We start from the raw sequence: 19,151 nt of genomic DNA, 5'->3' as shown, positions 1-19,151 counted from the left end.
TGGGTGACGCCCAGTGCTGTCCGGAGGCGGGCTGTGGGACCCTCCTGTGGGGCTGGTGTTAACTTGGGAAATTAGGACATCCTTCCCTATGACCCCTCAATTCTGCTCCAGGGTGTACAGCCCAAGGATATTCTCACACAGGCCCTCAGGAGGACAAGCCTGAGGACGTTCTTTATAGCATCGTTTGGGGTGACAGGGAGTGGGGAGCAATCTGGGTATCCATCTCCAGGAGAATAAGTAGCATATGGGGGGACACTCAGCACAGAGCCTCAGGCAGGTGTTGGATGAGGTGAGCACCCAGCCACATGGATGGATCTTAAACTTGTAGTGCTTAATGGAAACTCAGGGTGAGATCTGTGACACACAACGTGATTGCCTGGGTCGCCGCTCAGCAGACATTCACACCCCTGTCTCTTGCAGCAAAAACACTTCCCCACCCTACTCACTCTGGGCCTGGCTGCCACTTGCTTTGTCCACTGGAATATGGGCTGAAACGACCGTGTACCATTCCCCCACTGAGGCTTAAGAGGCATCACAGATTTCTCCCACCCCGCTTGCATTTCTGCCGTTGCCACGAAAACGTGCCCTGGGTAGACACTGGCCCCAGAATGACAGGACACACACAGGGCAGACCTGAACCCAACCCACAGCCCAGAACCAAGCCCAGTCAGCCCACAGCCCACAGCAGTCAGCCCACCCAATCCGCACACTCACAAGCAAGAAAAATAAGGCTTGTTTTTGTAAGCCACTGAGTTTGGGGGTGTTGTCATACAGCCTACTGCAGAAATAGCTGACTGATACACAGTCAGTGTATTTATACACATTTGAAGTATGCAAAAAGTGACAAATTTGTAAGAACATGTATAAATGTAAATACTTTAAACAGAATTGAGGGTTGCCAGTAAAGGAGAGAGGGGAGTGGGGGATAAAGAGAAATTAATTAATCAATCAGTCGGAGACCTGCATGGACAACTGATGGTCACTGCCTCGATCTGAGCAGTAAGATCAGCTCACTCTCTTCCTCTAAGTTTCTGCTTCACCAAAAACAAGCCCATGAAGGCAAGGACCTAGAATAGTCCTGGGGAGGGCCACAGTTGGTGCTCAATAAATACTAGTTGAACCAAGGACTAAGACCTCTTTGACCCTGGGACCCCTAGAACCTCCCTTCTGGCAGGAAATTTCACACTACTTTGTTGGAATGCAAAACTCAAGTGCCTGGGCGGGGTCTTTGCCACCCTGAACTCACAGGTCTCAGGAGCTTCATAAACAGGTCCAAGGTGCCCTCGGTGCTGGCCACTGGCGCGATCGCAGGAGGCGAAGCCCGTCTTGACCCTGGCCCCGGACTACTTCCACTGGGCTAATCGCAGGGAGGAGGAAGGGTGGGATGAACGGAATTAAATCTTCCTCACCATCTCAGCCTGATTACTTGTCAACTTCAGGCCTAAAGGGACTTGGATGAGACCTCCACGGGGAATAAGGAGGCAGCAGAGCAGAAGGAGCTCCCAGCCCAGGAGGCAGGACAAGCTTCCAGACCACTGTTACATTTTCAAGGGCCACTCCACCTCTCGCTACCCTCCAGCTCATGTAGTTCTAAATAAACGTCCCGGGGAGAAAAGCCTTGCAGAAAGGGAAGGAAGGGTTAAGAAGTGAGCCATGAATTTCATTTCCAAGGAAACTAGGAAGTGGAAGAAAACCAGAAGTGGAGAAAACCCAGAGCAAATGGCACCAGCACCACCAGAGAGCCCTGGTCTGGAGTCCAGCCAGCACTGGGTTGAAGCCCAACGCTGTTATTTCATTGGTATGGGAGTGTGAGTAATGTGCCTAGCCTCTCTGAGCCTCAGTTTTCCGCGTGTATAATGGGGACAAAAAGAGTCCCTACATCCTGGGGCTGTTGAGAGAATTCAGTGAGATGGTCTACGCACAGCGCCCGGCTCAGGCAGAGGCTCCGCATCAGAGCCCAGATGTCTGCTGAGCACCAGCCGGAGCCAGCCTTGTGCTAAGACTTGGCACCAAATGAGGCAGGCAAGGCGGTGCCCGTGTGGAGCTCAGGGTCTTAGGAAAACAAGACAGAAAACAAGTAAATACACACAACGAGATCATTTCAGGGGTTTGCACAAGTGGCACCGCAACGTGATCAGAGAGGGGAGTCTGTTTTAGACAGGATGGCAGGGGAAGGCTTCTCTGAGAAGAGGACATGGAGGTGAGATCTGAAGCTGGGAAGACGCCCATTCTGGGAAGCGTTGATGCAAACAGAGCACAGGAAGACACCCCATTCCCATCAGCAAACAACACCCCCCTGGCCTGGGAGGGGCAGCCTGAAGGCTGCTGGGAAAGGTCCTGCCCACAGGTCCCCAGGCCCTGAAAGCAGCCTGGTCCCACCCACCCCAGCTCATCACACACTGATGGGGGAGAGGACACCCTCAGAGTCAGCACCGGGGGCTCTACTGGCTTTTTATTTCCAGTGCCAACTGGAGTCTACAATACGGGTTCTGTCTTCAGGCTCTTCCCTCTCTGAGTTTGTAGGACACGTGGTCAAAATCTCAGCTGAGCACTAACTCAGTGCCAGGCTCTCAGCCACACCCGGGAGACAGATATGAAGCAGTCCTGCCTCTAGGGCCGTCTGCAAGCTCTCCCAGGGTTCTGGTGGCTGCTGCTTCCAACCGCTGCCACTCCTCTGCCTGGAGGTAGCCATTAACCAGTTTTCAGAGTTCAGATCAGACCATACCACCGCCCATCCTGTAGCTTATCCCCGTGTCCATCCAGGATACAGACCAAGGTTTTTGACATTACATTTGAGGCTTGTTGCGACCTAGCCTTGCTGACTCCTCCAGCCTGGCTCCTCCCAGCTCAGCTAGAGCCATTAGCTGCTGCAGACAGAACACGCCACGGGTATCCATTCTCCTCAAATTTGTACATGCTGTTCCTTCCACTTGGAATGTCTTTCCCTACCTCGATCACTCAGCCTGCAAGATGCATTGAGATGATACTGTTCATGACCCCTGCTTGATAACCTGACCCCTACCCCATGCACGGTCAGGTCTGGCTCTGAGAGCCACACTGCATTATAATCTAAGACCCCTCGATTCCAGGACCCAGGGGATCAACCCCACCCCCTCGAAGGAAGAGGAGGTGCTAATATTCACGGAACCCTTCCTGAGGGATGATCTGGCCCACTTTATAAACGAGAGAACTGAGGCTCAGAGCCAGTAAGGTCACCTGGCTTGCAAATCAGAGCCAGGATTTAAACCCAGATTATGGGTTCCTCTGGCTCAAAGTCCTCCTTTCTCTTAAGAAACAATGGTTCACTTCCCATCCCCCAGCCACAGTAGCTCTGCCAATCATTGCCTCCCTTACCCCACCCCCTTCTAAAGAGACCACAGCTCTGGGGCTGTACTGTGTGATCCCGCCCCCTGCCCCAGCTCATTGGACCTGACTTGTTTCCAGCTCCAAGCTGAACCAATCAGATTCTCTCTCGTCGGGGTTTTGCGAGTGGGACCTAGAGATTTAGCGGGAGGGTGGGTAGACTACAACGGAGCTACGGTCACTGTAGGGATCACCACAAGAAAAGAAGAAGCAGATGTGCAGAGGAATAGAGGTAAGACTCCTGGTCAGTCCCCTTCTCCTTTCTAAGTTCTGGTCTTCCGATACTTCTCACCTGGCCCAGTGGGGCTGTTCCCCCAAGCTAGTCTGAGCGGACTTCTGGCCCTTGTAGTCCATCTTTCTTCTTCTCTAAAAATCCCCACCAGTCCCCAGTCCAGCCATGGTGCCAAGGCCTTAGGCAGCGCTCTCCTAGTCCATGCCTGGTCTGCCTCACTAGGGGAATGATGTAGGGGTGAACCAGTGCCCTTTTGCAGACCTCCGGTCAACAAGGAAGATGGTCTCACGAGAGGGCAGAGGCTCACACAGGATGACCATTGACTTCCCAGGAGTCCAAAATGCTAAGCTCCCCAAAGGCCTCCCTGAGGCCAGCGTGCTTCAGCACCTGCTGGAGTCTTGGCAGGGACCGGGCAGACGTCCGAGTGGAGAAGGAGACCTCCGCGGCTGTGCAGGCTGCACTCAGGATGGGCATCGTGAGCGGCAACGGCTCAGGGTCGTGTCGGGATGGGAGAGCGCCGCCACCAGGGCCCCCAAGTTCTATTCAAACAAGATTAACAACGCAGGGACCAGTGGGCTGCTCGGAGCCAGCGGTGCGATGCCAAAAGCGTGACAGGGAGTGAGAAGAACCCCCCAAATTCTGCTGTGATTCCGACTTCCGTGGCAAGAAAGAGGATCCTTTAAAGCGAAAAGGGAAGCGTGCGCACGGCGAGGCAGACCCCAAGTCCAAATGGAGGCGAGGCCCTGCCTTTCTGAACCCGCTCCCTCCCGGGGAACGGCCACAGCGAGCCGGGCCCTCCACGTGGGCCGGCGCGCCCTTTGTTGGTGAGCACCGGGGAACCCTGGGGACCAGGGAGGAGCCAGCACCTGAAAGCAGGTCGGGGCGATCCGGTTTCAAAAAGAGCAAGAAACCGGAAACTGTGAACAAGGGCGCAGGCACCGGCGGATTCTTGGGCTAACGGTGGGGGTTAGTATTGGGAGAGGTAAGCTGAGCTTCCTGCAGCCTTCCGGAACCCCTGCCCTTCCCCGCCCTGCCCACCCTCTTTCGTTGCCGCAGGGGAGGGGTGGTGCGGTGCAAAGAGCGGCTACACTCAGGCCGCGAGAACAGGCTTTGAGTTGCAAAGGTCTGGACTTTTAAGTTCAAAAGCCACAGTTTTTACTGTAAATAATATATTTAAAAGAGAGGACCCCCTGGCTACCTCTCCTCTCCCCCGCACTCCGGGCGTCATAAAGCTCCCCGGGCTGGGGGACGGGGGAAAGGGAAGTCAGAGCCTATGAGAGACACTTTCAGGTGTCTTTAAGGCCCATTTCTTTTTCCTTGCGGGCACATGGTTAAACTACATTTCCCTTGTAGTTGAATGCAGCCGAGTGACAGACAGGTCCAGCCAAAGGACTGTGGGTGGAAATGAAGTGAGCTGCTTCCAAGCCCCGCCCATAGGACCTCCCACATCATCCTCTACTCTCTCTCCTTCCCGACCTGGCGACATGGAGAAGACTCCAGAGCCTGGCAAGGGAAGGAGCTGGATCTCTGGATGAACATGTGGAAGGGGGCGTGCCACAGGGACACCTGCTCTGGACTTCATGTGGCAGAAAACCAAGTTTCCTCATGGAAAGTGACTAAGATTTACAAGGGTCTTTGTTTCAGCAGCTAGTCTTACTAACGTGGGGGAAGTAAAGAAAGCAGAGATGCTGAGTGGATCACTGAAGCGGGCCCCTGCACCCTCTCCCTCCCCCACCTCCCCACGAGCCGTCCTGTAATGGAGAGAATAACAGACTTTCAGAAATCTTGAAGCAGAGACAATCATCCGATCTTAAGGAGAGACAAGGAGAGTAATGAGACTCCAAGGTTGTCCTCCACTCAGCACAGTGCAGGAACAAATGAATGTTGGCAAGGGGTTTCCAGAGAAATGGGCCTGGAACAGCCCTGGAGTGTTTTTCATGAGGGCAAAAGTAGTGTAGTTACTGCTGGAGAGTCAGCAGAGCTCATGAGGCTTTGAGGTCACATCAAGAAGGACCCAGTAGCACCTGCACAGATCAACACACGTATCCCCAGTGTCTGACACATAATAGGAGCTCAACAAGTGTTGATTAGATGGGTGGGTGGATGGATGGATGGATAGATGGACAGGTGAGTAAGTTCTGGGTGTGCTCACGCTCTTAGAAGAAAGCATAAGGGGAAACTTCACAACACTGGATTTGGCAGTGATCTCTTAGATATGACACCAAAAGCACAGACAACAAAAGAAAAGACAAATAAATTGGACTTCACCAAAACTGGAAGCTTTTGTGCATTAAAGGATACTATCAACAGAGAGAAAAGGCCACCACGAAATGGGAGAAAATGTTTGCATATCGTATATCTGATAGTTTGCATATCATATATCTGATAAAGTATGATATCCAGAATATATAAAGAACTCCTATAACTCAACAACAAAACACAAACAACCCAATTCAAAAATGGGCAAAGGATTTGAATAGATATTTCTCCAGAGAAGATATACAAATGGCCTAAAAGCACACGAAGATGCTCAACATCACCAGTCATTAGGGAAATACAAATCAAAACCAAAGTGAGATACCATCTCACACCCATTAGGATGGCTATTATCAAAACAGAAAATAACAAGTGTTGGGGCTGGCCCAGTGGTATAGTGCTTGAGTTTGTGTGCTCCACTTCAGTGACCCAGGTTTCAAAGGTTTGGATCCCAGGTGCAGACCTATGCACCACTCATCAAGCCATGCTGTGGCAGTGTTGCACATACAAAATAGAGGAAGATTGGCACAGATGTTAGCTCAGGGCCAATCTTCCTCACCACAAAAAAGAAAATAACAAGTGTTGGTGGGGGTGTAGAGAAATTGGAACCCTTGTGCATTGTGAATGTAAAACGGTGCACCTGCTATGGAAAACGGCATGGTGGTTCCTCAAGAAATTAAACATAGAATTACCACCTGATCCAGCAATTCCATTTCTGGGTATATACCCAAAAGAAAGGAAAGCAAGGACTTGAATGGATATTTGTATACCAATGTTCATAGCACTATTATTCACGATAGCCAAAAGTCAGAAACAACCCAAATGTCCATCGCCAGATGGATAAACAAAATGGGATATATATACCAGACCATACCAAAACATTTTGTTTCTGACACATGCGACAACATGGATGAACCTTGAAGACATTAAGCTAAGTGAAATAAGGCAGACACATAGGGCAAATATTGCATGATCTCACTTAAATGAGGTACCTAGAGTAGACAAATTCATAGAGAAGGAAAAATGGTGGTTTCCAGGAGCCAGGGGGAGAGGGAATGCGGAATTAGTGTTTAACGGGCACAGAGTTTCAGTTTGGGAAGATGAAAAATTATGGAGATGGATGGTGGTGATGGTTGCACAATAATGTGACTGTACTTAATGCCACTGACCTGTACACTTAAAAATAGTTAAAATGGTAAATTTTACATTATGTATATTTTTCCACAATTTAAAAAATCAAGAACATCTGTTCATCAAAAGACGTCTGTGAAAAGGCAAGCCACAGAGTCAGAAAAGGAATTTGCAATACCTATAAGCAACAAAGTTATAATATTTTCAAAAGGGGTTGGCCCCGTGGCCGAGTGGTTAAGTTCGCAAGCTCCACTTCGGCAGCCCGGAGTTTCGCTGGTTCGGATCCTGGGTGCGGACATGGCACCGCTCATCAGGCCACACTGAAGCGGCGTCCCACACGCCACCACTAGAAGGACCCACAACTAAAATATGCAACTATGTATTGGGAGGATTTGGGGAGAAAAAAAGCAGGAAAAAAAAAGAACATTGGCAACAGTTGTTAGCTCAGGTGCCAATCTTTAATATTTTCCCGAAAAACGCTCTTATAAATCCATAAGAAAAAGACCAACAATCTAATAGAAACACAGGCAAAGGGCATGAACAGGCACTTCATGCAAGAGAAAATCCAAACAGCCATAAACATGAGAAAATACTCAACCCCATTAGTAATCAGGGAAATGCAGACTGAAAGCCATCACGAGATACCATTTCTCATCCATCAGTTTGGCTAAATGTTTAAACCTGATAACACTAAGTATTGTCAAGATTGGAGCGAGGGGAATGCTCATACCCCATTAGTAGGGGTGTAAACTGACACCCCACTTGGGAAAATGAGATGGCTTTACTTGGTAAAACTGAAGATACACAAAGGTGACCCAGCAATTCCACATGTAGGTGAACATGAGGGCAGTGGCTCAAACTGGAGGCTCACCCAGAGGGCCTGTCAAACACAGACTGCAGACCCCAGACCCAGAGTTTCTTGTCCAGGAGGTCTAGGGTGGGCCTGAGAATTCACATTTCCAACAAGCTCCCAGGTGATGCAGATGCTGCTGGTCTGGGGACCACACTTGAAGAACCAGCAGAGGGTTTCGCCGGTTCGGATCCTGGGCACGGACACGGCACCACTCATCAAGCCATACTGAGGCGGCGTCCCACATGCCACAACCAGAGGCACCTACAACTAGAATATACAACTATGTACTGGGGGGCTTTTGGGGGGAAAAAGGAAAAATAAAATCTTTAAAAAAAAAAAAGAACCAGCAGAATTTTTCATAATAAAAACTGAAAATGACCCAAATATTCACTTAAAGTAGAATGAACAAATAGAAAGTGGTATAGTCATACAACGAGATATTACACAGCAATGAAAATAAACAAACTATGGCTACAGGATTGTTATAAACGGAATGTTTGTGTCTCCCCCCCACCCCCAAATTCCTATGTTGAAATTCTAACTCCCACTATGAAGGTATTGGGCGGGGGGCACTTGGGAGGTGATCAGGTCATGAAGATGGAGCCCTCATGAGTGGGATTAGTGCCCTTATAGAGGAGACCCCAGAGAGCTCCCTCATCCCTTTTGCCCTGTGAGGACACAGCAGGAAGATGGTTGTCTATAAACCAGGAAGCGGGCTCTCGCCAGATGCCAAATCTGCCAGCACCTTGACTTCTGGAACTGTAAGAAATATATTTCTGTTGTTTACAAGCCACCCACTCTGTGGTATTCTGTTAGAACAGTCCAAACAGACTAAGACAGTGTGCAACACAATGTTGAACAAAGCCAGACACAGAAAAGGACACCAAATGATCACGTTTATGGAGAAGCTTCAAAAACAACCATATCTATCATATTTAGGTTTGCATACTTGGTAAACTATGAAGCAGAATCGGCTAACCCTTTCTGTAAAGAGCCAGGGAGGAAATATCTTACATTTTGTGGGCCATACCGTCTCTGTCACAAGCACTGACTCTGCTGTTGGAGCATGAAAGCAGCCGTGGACATACATAAGGGAATGGGTGTGTCCGTGTTCCAATAAAACTTTATTTACAAAGACAGGTGGTGGGCCCTGTTTTGCCAGCCCCTGCTGTCCACTTGAGCAAGGCAGTGATTACTCTCCTTTGGGGACTGGAGTTCTCAGTGCTCAGGAAGGGGCACACGGGGGGCTGTCAATGACCTCTTTCTTGATCTCAGTGGTAATAAAGTTTTTGCTTTACCATAATTTGTTAAGCTATATATTTAATGTACTTTTCTGAATTGTACTACATTTCCCAATTTTGAAAAGAATATACAATCAGAATATACAGCTATGTAATGGGGGGCTTTGGGGAGAAGAAGAAAAAGGGAAAAAAAAGATTGGCAACAGATGTTAGCTCAGGTGTCAATTTACAAAGGAAGGAAGGAATATGGAGTGGCTTGCCCTGGGTTAAAAACAAAAAAAAGAATTAATAGATAAAAAATAATGAGTAGATTAACATAATGTGGTATATCTGTACAATGAAATATTATTTGGCAATAAAAAGAAATGAAGTACTGATAAATGCTACAATGTGGATGAACCTAGCAAACATTATGCTAAGTGAAAGAAGCCAGTCACAAGTCTCATATTACATGATTCCGTTTACACGTGTCCAGAATTGGTAAATCTACATACAGAGAGAGAAAGGAGATTGGTGGTTGCCTAGGTCTGTGGGGGATGTAGGATTGAGGGGTGAAGGCTAAAGGAAATAGGGTTTCTCTTCAGGGCGACGAAAATGTTGTACAATTGATAGTGGTGATGGTTGCACAACTCTGTGAATATACTAACAACTGCACACCTAAAGTGGGCAAATTGTATGCTAAGTAATCACATCTCAATAAGGCTGTTACCAAAAAGATCGAAACATTTTAAAACTAGTAAATCAGCGGCCTCCGCCCTCGCCACCGGAGCGGGGCAGGCACACCGGCGCTGCGCCCCCGCCCGGCCCACCCTGCCTCCCATCCGCCCGGAGCAGCACCCCGCCCCACCCCCCCGGCCCCCCCCCCGGCCCCCCTGCCCCCCGCCCGCCGGTCCGCGGCGGCCGCTGGGCAGCGAGCCAAACGCGTGCTGGGAGTCAGAGGCCCGAGAGGCCGGGGCTTCTGCAGACCAGCAGGGGCCGAGAAACGCAGGACTTCGTAGACTCAAAGGGAAATTTCGGGCGTTAGCGAAGCGAAGCGAAGGAAGGCGGGGAGGCGGGCGGGCAGGCTCCCGGGCCCGCGCCAGGCCTGCGGGGCTGCTCCTGGGCAGCACGCGGGACTGGACGGGGCTCCCGCCCTGGGAACGTGCCTTCTGAAAGGGCCTCGCTGGAGTTCGCAGTTCCTGGCGGCTTCGAGGCACGGGCGGCCTCAGGGCGGGAGCCCCTCTGCTCCTCGCACAGGCTAAAGGCGGCCTGTCTGGGGATTCTGTGTTACATCCCAGACGGTGCAGAGCCGCCAGGGAGCCCGGCAGATGGCTGCAAAGGATGAGGCTGCAGGAGCCAGCAGATGGGCCGTGAGGAGCAGAGGGGGTGGGGCCCCTCAGCTGCCGCCCCCTCTGCTCTAGGAAGCCCCCGACAGCTGGGAGCCGCTGGGGCCGCCTGACCGGGTCAGAACGCGCAGCAGCACCGACCACAGAGCTCCCCGGGCCTGAGAAGCGGGAGAGGCCAGGAGGCAGCAGGCAGGGGGGAAAGACCCGCGCGGTGGGGCAGAGAGAGCGGGACTGATGGGGTACGTCATTTTGCTGTGTGACCCCAGGCAAGCAGCTCAACTGCTGAGTCTGTTTCCTTGGGTGTAAACCAGAGATAATAGCACCTACTCCAGAGAGCTGTCAAAAGAATTAAATGAAAAAGGCGCGTGGAAGCGCCCAGCAGTGAATGGGATGCTGTGCGCTATTCCATGAAGGCTCGTTGAATGTACTCGAGTACACACATACAAAGTGAGTCACTCTCCAAATTGCCTTTCTCGCTGGCAGGGCCACCCTGAGGGGATGGGGGATCAAATGGAATATTCAAGCTGGTGGTGAGTGAGCCAGACCCTGTGCCAGCCCCTCACGCGGGTTACTTCATTGGAGCTAGAAGAATCTCACGAAGTGGATGCTGTTGTCCCCATTTCACAGATGAAGACAGTGCGTCGTGAGGAGGATGAGTGGCGTGCCTGAGGTCCCACAGCCAGCAAGGCAGAGTCGGGACGGGAATCCAGAGCCCATGCTCTGCCTTAACACAGCACTCAGAGTTCTGTGTGGGACCCCAGCTCTGCCATAGCCTGGACCCGCAGCAAGTTTCTTAACCTGCCGGAGCCTCAGCTTCCCGACTTGGAAAAGGGGATGATGATCCTACCTCCTTGGGGGCTGTTGAGAGGATTCAATGGGATAAGGTGCCTAGTATGCAGGGACTAGTATGCAGCAGGTGCTCAATACTGCCAGGGCTGGGCTGGGGGAGGCTGCCCAGGGCAGGGACCCCATTCCTTAGGGACTGGTATGCAGTAGGCACACTCACTCTACTCAGTCCATGGCAGCCACCAAGAGATTTTTCTTGGGGCCTCAGTTTTCTTATCTGCAAAATGGAGCAGTTTTCTTATCTCTGAGCCCTTCCAGCCTGACGGTCTGTGCGTGAGGGTTGGACTCCGATCTTGGAACTGGAAGTGGAACAAGAGGGAAGCAGAGGAAGGTGCGTGAGGCACGAGGGCCGTGGAGAGTCACAAGTGTCATCCCACATGGATGATGGCCCTTCCTCCCAGCCCGCCTGGCTAATGCCCACTATGTCCTCTCCTTTGCTAGATTTCAGCCCGTCCCCAGCCGCGGTGCTGTTGGCCTCTTTGCTATTCCAGCAGCTCATTTCAAGGCAATCAGTGGAATGATGAAGCACAAGGATTCTGCAACCCACCTGCCCGCATTCCAACCAGTTCCGCCACTCACCACCCCTGTGGTCTTGGGCAAGATGACTTAACCTCTCTGGGCCTCAGTCTCCCCATCTCTGACACAGTGGAACAACGGCACAAACCTCATCAGGTTGTTAGGGGGTCGGCTGGGTCTGGCATGTTGGCAAAACAGAAATAAGTTTTTGGTATTAGTATTATTATCACTTATTTTAAAGCATCTTGGATAAAATAACCCAGCATACTAAAACCACGAATTGACACATATCATCGCTCAGGGTGAGGCTAAAATAATGAGACTTTCTAAGTGAATCAAATGTAAAGAGAAATAGTAAGTGAATAATGTTATGGGGAGGGGTGCAGGACACAGCCCAGATGGGGAGGCAGTGCAAAATGAAAATGCAGGGCCCCTTATAAAAAAGTATTAAGAATTTCAAGACAGTGACAGAGCGTTAAACAAGATGTAGGACCCTTCCATGCACGGGACCCTAGGTGACCATGCAGGGCACATGGCCGGGAAACTGGCCCTGCTTCTATATCTTGACAGAGGTATGGGTTACATGGACGTATGCATTTCTCAAAACTCATTGAACTAGACATTTAAAACCTGTGCATTTCACTGTTTGTAAATTATACCAATGAAATCATATCAATTAAAAGAAGGAAACATGACAAATAGGGTTACGAATTCCCAGCTCATCGCAGGCAGTGTGGTTCAGCAATGAGGTGCCGGTATAGACTTGTATGATGAGTGTTGTCTTCTTTTAACCCTGTCTATGCATCTATGTCTGTGTATCCCTGGTCCCCACATACAGTTGTCCCGGATCTGTACCGCCCAACCCTATGCCAGTCACATAGACCACAGTATGAATTATGACCCCCAGAGTTGCACAGTGAGTAACCTGCACAACTGTACGTGGTGACCCTGATTTGTAACTCTATGTCTAACTTCATTTGAAGGAATCATCATAGGTCTAAAGGGAAGGCTCTTTGTGAACGCAGGGCCTGGGCCAAATGGAAGGGTCTTCAAGGCAAATCCCACTCCAGGGAGAGGTCCAGGAGGAACCAGCCCATGGGAAGACTGTCCTGAGATGTGGAAAGGAGCCATCCCTCAAATTCCTCAGGCCCTATGCAGCTCAGCAAGCCCTACGTCCCCAACACCGCTGAAACCTCCGTTCAGACGGGCGAAGGGCTAGATTTAAGCGTCCGAGGTAATTTTCACACCAAAGTATGATAAGAGCACAGAGTCATTTAGAAATTTAAATTACCACTGTTCACACTTAACAGAGTCTTCTCACCATGGAGAGACTGTTTCCAATTATGAAACATGAAAGCTGGCCACCATTCGGGGTCAATATGCCGCTCTCTGAGAGAGAGAGAAGGCGACTACCCACACCCAATTACCTGGAAAGATAATCGTGAATAATTGGAATTAGAGCAACTCAAGCAATTACTAGATGCTGTGATCTCCAGGAGCAGTCCTCCACCAGGCAGAGGGATTCAGTCACCTTTAAAAGGAGCTCGTAATGAGAGGAATCCAGAATTTCAGAGCAGAAAGCGGCAGAACCATCACTTTAGAAGGAGGGCAGTGGAGGACGGTGTATGATGCTGGGGAAAATGAGGCTGGAGGGCTGGGTGGGAAGGAAGAATGGGACAAGAAAGGTTGGGTGGAGATGGCAAGGTGGGCAGGGTGCTGCTTAAAAGACCTCAGGAGCCTGGAGAGTGAGCCTGACTCTAACCTAAACTTGCTGTGTGACTTTGAGCAAGGTACTTCACCTCTCTGGGCTCTACCTTCCTTCCACTCTTCAGTCATTCAGCAAACATCTGCCACACACTTGCCATGTGCCCAGCACTGAGGACACTGGTCTCACTCTTTTGCACATGCCATCCTTTCTACCAGAAATGACCTCCCCTGGTGCCCATTAAACACTAGAAGGAATGCCACTCATCCTTCACGACCCTCCCCACATGGCCCCCCTCCACGCAGCCTTACCAGACTGTCATCATTCCTCCACAGCCCTCTGTCCACCCAGTCTGGGCCCCTGATTCACAGATTGACTCTTCCCCCGTGTCTGGCCTCCGCAGATGGACCAGGGCCATTCAGACAATTGATGATTCCCACGCTCGGCCAGAGGGCTGCAAGAATTATCATCATGCTGTTGTCTGGGAATGGCAGGTGAGGGGAACAATGGACGCATGAACCACTGTGGCCAGGCTCCTGCCTCTCTCAGTCCTGAAGTGTCTGTCGCACTGGGATGAAAGAATCAGACTCCATCTTGTCAGCCCTGGACCGCAGGCGTGTACTTGCTGACTTGGGAGGATGGAGCAGGAGCGACTGGCAGTCTGGGGCTGAGGGAGGACTTTGCAGAGGCAGGACCTTCGGGTTGGCTCATGAGCGTTGCTGGAGAGTTCCCTAGGCAGCCAGGGGTGAACAGATCGCCCGGAATTGATGCGCAGGCACAAGGAGGCGCCGGCCACCCTGCACGTTCGGGGCGCAGCCAGCAGGCTGACCCGTTTGCAGCTCCGATGTCAAGAGTTTGGGCAGCTGTGGAAGCTGGGTCCCCTCTCCCTTCCCCGCTCAGCCTGTTCTGATCTATGCACGTTTCAGTTCTATGACATAAATCAATAAAATTCACTAAGTAAATTAAGTGAGCAGCAGAATTGTCCATCGATTTCAGACGGAGAACAGAGAGGTTGAGGGAGCCAACAAGAGACTATTATAGGAGCTGAAGTGAGACATGACTCACAAAGGCTCAGGATTGTGGCCGCGCAGCCGCCACATTGCTACACATCCCTGAAATATTCAACGAGCAAAACCTATGAGCTCTGGAGATTGTCTCACAAAAATTGCCCACTAGCGGCTGCCGGAAATCCAGCTGGCTGGGAAACAGGGCCAGGGAGCAGGGATGACTTAAAACACGGCTCAGCCCGGTGGGTCAGAGGAGACTTTGGCTTCCGGAGTCAGGATCCAGATTTCCAAACCCAAATGGGCCACCCAGTGTCTATAGCATGGCCCCTCTTCCTTCCTTCCTTCCTTCAACAAACCTTTACTAAATTCTTGCAGTGTGCCAACCCCATCTGGGGCACAGGAGCCACAGGAAGGACAAGATCCAGTTCCTGTCCTCGGGGACTGTCCAGTTGGTGGAGGAGATGACCTCCCTGCAGTGCGATGGGTGCTAATAGGACCAGTCACTGTGGGTACCTCTGGGGTTCAGGGGTGGCTTTCCAGAAGAGGTCATGTCCCAGCTGAGTTTTGAAGGATGCATAGAAGTTTTCAAGGCAAACAAGAGGTGGTAAAGGCAAGTCAGGCAGAGAGAACAGTATATGCAAAGGCACAGAGGCACGAAAGATGAAGGTGAGTTTGGGGGAAATGTATGCAGGGAGGGAGGCAGGGCTGGAGCACAAGTTCCATGTCAGGGACTGTAGGAGGTAGAATGAAAAAGGCAGACAAGCACTAGATCACTGAGGGCCAGGAACGCCATGTCAAAATGTCCTCTGTACGTTTGGGAGCCAGGAAAGGGTTTTAAGCAGGAGCCTGATCTCGCTGGATTTTCATTTTAGAAAGATAACTTAGAATTCAGTGTGGGGAGTTTCTGTTTTACTTTTTATTGGAGGGTCACATGCATACAGAGAAGTGCACGATCACAACTGTGCGGCCTGATGAACTTTCACAAATGGAACACATCTGTGTAACAGCCCAGATTAAGAGACGGAACATCGCCAGCTGCCAGAGCCCTCGGCACGCGCCCTCTCAGTCACGCCTGTTCTTCAAGGCCGCCACTGCCCTGGCTTCTAACAGGAAAGATTCGTTCTGCCTGTTTTCCATAAATGGAATCATAGAGTACATATCCTTTTGGAACTGGCTTATTTTGCTTAACATCCACGTTGCTGCGAGCAGCTGGCATCTGTCCGTTCTCGTTGCTGTATAGTATTCCACTGTGTGTGTGGATGGGCTTTGAGAAGGGCAGTTAGGAGGTTACTGGTGCAGCCTTGATGGCAAATGTGCATCATGAGAGGCTCAACTCATTCATTCATTCATTCATTCTTCATTCATTCACAGTAAGAACCCGTCTACCTGGGAGGGTCAGCTCCCATTGGCTTTGGTCAATGAAACGTTAGTGGAAGTGATGCAAGCAAAGGTTTTAAATGTGCTTGTGCAGTTAGCCGTCTTGCGTCTCTGTCCCCTCGACCTGGCCCCCAGAACGAACACAACCTGGGGTTTAGGAACATCTCACCATGTCACACCTTGACAAACGACGGGACAGATCTTTACTGGGGAGTCCTGTGACTATAACAAAGGGAGGAACACCAGAGCATCCTCAAGGCTCTCTGCAGCGACCTAGGCTGGAGCCACCATGTCCTCCAGCCTTTTCCAGCAGAGGCTGGGTCTTTATTTCTTGGCTGGAGTCCTTGCACGACATCTGACGGCTGTTTACTGAGCTCTCTCCTCTCCTGCGGGGCAGAGCCTTTCGCCTCATTCCTCTCTGCCCCCCCCAGGCCTGTCCAGAGCGTGGCACAGAGCTGCCGCTCAGGAGCTGACTGTGGGATTGGCAGGCCCGTGGGAAGTGTTGGCACACACAGGCTGCTCCATCAGCGTCTGCTGAGGGAATGAATGTTTGTTACCTCACCCAGATATTTTGGTCACTTATAGAGAAATAACCAGACCACTCTTGGATGCAAGCAAAAAATAAACGCTGAATGCCACTGAGTTTTGGGATGGCTGGTTACATAGCATTTGGTGGCTACTGCTGACCAATACAGCAGGCTTGAAGATTCTCCAGTTGGTCACGATTATTTGGGAGGAAAATTTTGCCCCAGTGAATAGGAGACCGAGATTTTGAGAGACAAGGAAAGCCTTGAGGAGGACAATGGGCAAGCACGAGAAGCTTGTCCTCTGCATTTTCGGTGTCAAGTTCCCAACATGCAGACATTGCTGTTTATCTGCATTTGCACATTTCATCTCCATAAACTGCTCAGGCATCTTTAATTCATTCCCCCTCCTTTGCCTCCCACGGCCTGCCGTGCAGACCTTTGTTACTCTGCTCTGCCAGTGGTGCTCCAGTGCGGGGCTGGGCCCTGGAGGCCCAGGGGCAAATAAGAAAGCACTGCTACCCTCAGAGGGCCTCAGTCTTGTGAGGGAGAAAGATATGTGTACAGGTGACTTTTATTCACTATCATTCAGGATGCTCAAAGTACAGTGGGGCATAATCGGAATGTCCAGCTGTAGGGCTTGGCTAAATAAATTGTCTCTTTGTGATGGAATATTATACAGTTGTTTCAAAAGATGAGGGTGAGCTCTACGTACTGACGTGAAAAGCAATCTGTGATTATATATATAAGTATATATGTATGTGTGTATCTGTCTGTCTATCTATCTATCTATCCATCTATCTATCTATCTTCAAGGACTGATAAACCAAACCATTACTAGTGAATAGCTAAGGGTGGGCTTATAAGAGACTTTCATTTCTATTTATACATTTAGGCATTATTACCCTTCTTGTAACAACATGTACACTATTAAAAATCACTGCGATTCTTCCTTCATTCCACAGGTCTCATGGAGCAGCCATCGGTGCCAGGCACTGCTCTGGGCACTAGGCATACCATGAGTCACAAACAAGACCAGACTCCTGCCCCCATAGAGCCGACAGTCTGTTGGGGGAGTCCGCTATTAGTCAAAAAGGCACGGACTACATTTCAGGTGGTAATAAGTGATCTGAAGACAAGTAAACAATGAAAGGAGAGAGGGACTTGGCAGGAGGAAGAGATGTGCTACAGGGGATGTTCGGGGAAGTCTTCCCTGTGAAGATGTGACACTTGAACTGAAACCTGAAAGATGAGAAGCGACCAGCTGTGCAGAGAGCTGAGAGAACAGTGTCCCAGGAGCAGGGAGCAGCAAGTGCAAAGGCCCTGAGGCCCACACTAGCTTGGCTGACTCGAGGAACAGTACAAAATTTGGAGAGCTGGAGTGTGGCGAGGGAGGGGAGGCTGCAGGAGATGAGATCCTGGAGGTGCAGGGCCAGACCCCACAGACCTTGCAGACCGCAATGAGGACACTGACTTTTACTCTGAGTGTACTGGGAGCCAAGGGCAGGTTTTAAACAGGGAGTCACATGAGATGTTTTATGCTTTAAAAAGATCATTCTGAATACAAGTGAATCAGGGCACAAAAATGGAAGGAGGTAACCAGTTAAAAGATTGTGGCAGGAATCCTGATGAAAAATGGATGTGGCTTAGGCTAGCGTAAAATGAAGAGCTATTTCCCCTGTGGAACACGGAACTAGAATGGTCAGGCAAATGAAGAAAAATGCCTGCCGTGGTAAGAACACTGATGACAGACAAATATTTTTCCAGGGAGAGGGTCGGGGAGCACGGGGCAGGAGGGTATTGGAAAAAATGGCAAAGAGGGGGTGCCATTTGAGAAGGACCTTGAAAGCGTGTCTGCGGTTTGCCGGGTGGAAGGAGGTTATGAAAGGAAGCACCAGCCTGAGGAAGCCTGAACTCAGCTCAGCTGTCTCGGCAAAGGGGGAAGGCTATCACCCAGCCCACACGCATGCTCACACTCGCACACACAGCCATGCATGCTCACACTCAGACACACATCTAGGCCCTGCACACACACCCTCACATGTGCACACGTGGACACGCCCCACACTCACATGGGCTTGCCCCATCGGCGTGTAAGCATGAAACACACATGAATACACTCTCACAGCAGCACTTGCTCACGCATACACACACTGACCCTCAACCACACACACACACACAGCATCTCAGAGACCTAGCTTTTCAGCAGAAGAACCAGGTATTTAAGAGTCAAACTGCTCAGGTTCAAATCCCAGTGTCCTAACTGTGTGAGCTTGGGCAAATCAATTAACTCTCTGTGCCTCAGTTTCCTCATCTGTAAAGTGGGGATTAAATGAGCCAATGTGTGTGTAAAGTTCTCAGAACAGCGCCTGGCACATGGTAAGCACTGCATGAAGGCCACTTAGTGTCAGTGTCATGATTACTATCATATTTTGCAGACCAGGAGGGAAGTCACAGAGGGAGCCAAGGCAAAGGTGAGAATCAAGGAGAAGCGTGTTCTTTGGGGGAGAGCGCACCTTGGCCCTAACATCGGCCCCAGACTCCTGTGGGGCCCTGAAGAAGTCACTCTTCTCTGCAGCTCGGGCTCCTCATCTGTGAAACAGACAGTCAGTGTGTGAGGCCCCAGTGAGCAAATGGATGGATCCGTGAGCACCACACCCTGCAGGTGACCCTGGGAGGGCCAGGCCCGGAAGTCCGGGGAGAGGCCACGGGGGCTGCCACAGCCAAACTTCACCGCCCAGTGGGAGTGCTCAAGTATGTGAGAGGCAGCAAGCC

General features: G+C 50.6%; 1 protein-coding gene and 1 long non-coding RNA gene across 4 annotated transcripts in view; one reads left to right on the top strand and one right to left on the bottom strand.

The window, feature by feature from the left end:
* Positions 1–19,151, bottom strand: part of GSG1L (GSG1 like) — a 211,959-nt gene that overhangs the window by 115,155 nt on the left and 77,653 nt on the right. The window lies entirely within an intron of this gene.
* Positions 3,488–8,210, top strand: LOC139074738 (uncharacterized). 2 transcript variants are annotated; one of them, XR_011524432.1, is made up of 3 exons: positions 3,488–3,595; positions 4,161–4,419; positions 4,949–8,210. It is a non-coding gene; the product is annotated as an uncharacterized lncRNA (long non-coding RNA). The 2 variants fall into 2 exon arrangements; XR_011524433.1 differs by having other exon boundaries at positions 3,498–3,595; positions 4,161–4,577.

Source organism: Equus przewalskii, chromosome 12 (genome assembly GCF_037783145.1).
Source record: "Equus przewalskii isolate Varuska chromosome 12, EquPr2, whole genome shotgun sequence".
Classification (NCBI taxonomy): domain Eukaryota; kingdom Metazoa; phylum Chordata; class Mammalia; order Perissodactyla; family Equidae; genus Equus; species Equus przewalskii.
The sequence above is the reverse complement of the archived record's forward strand: the minus strand, read 5'-3'. Positions and strand labels throughout refer to the sequence as shown.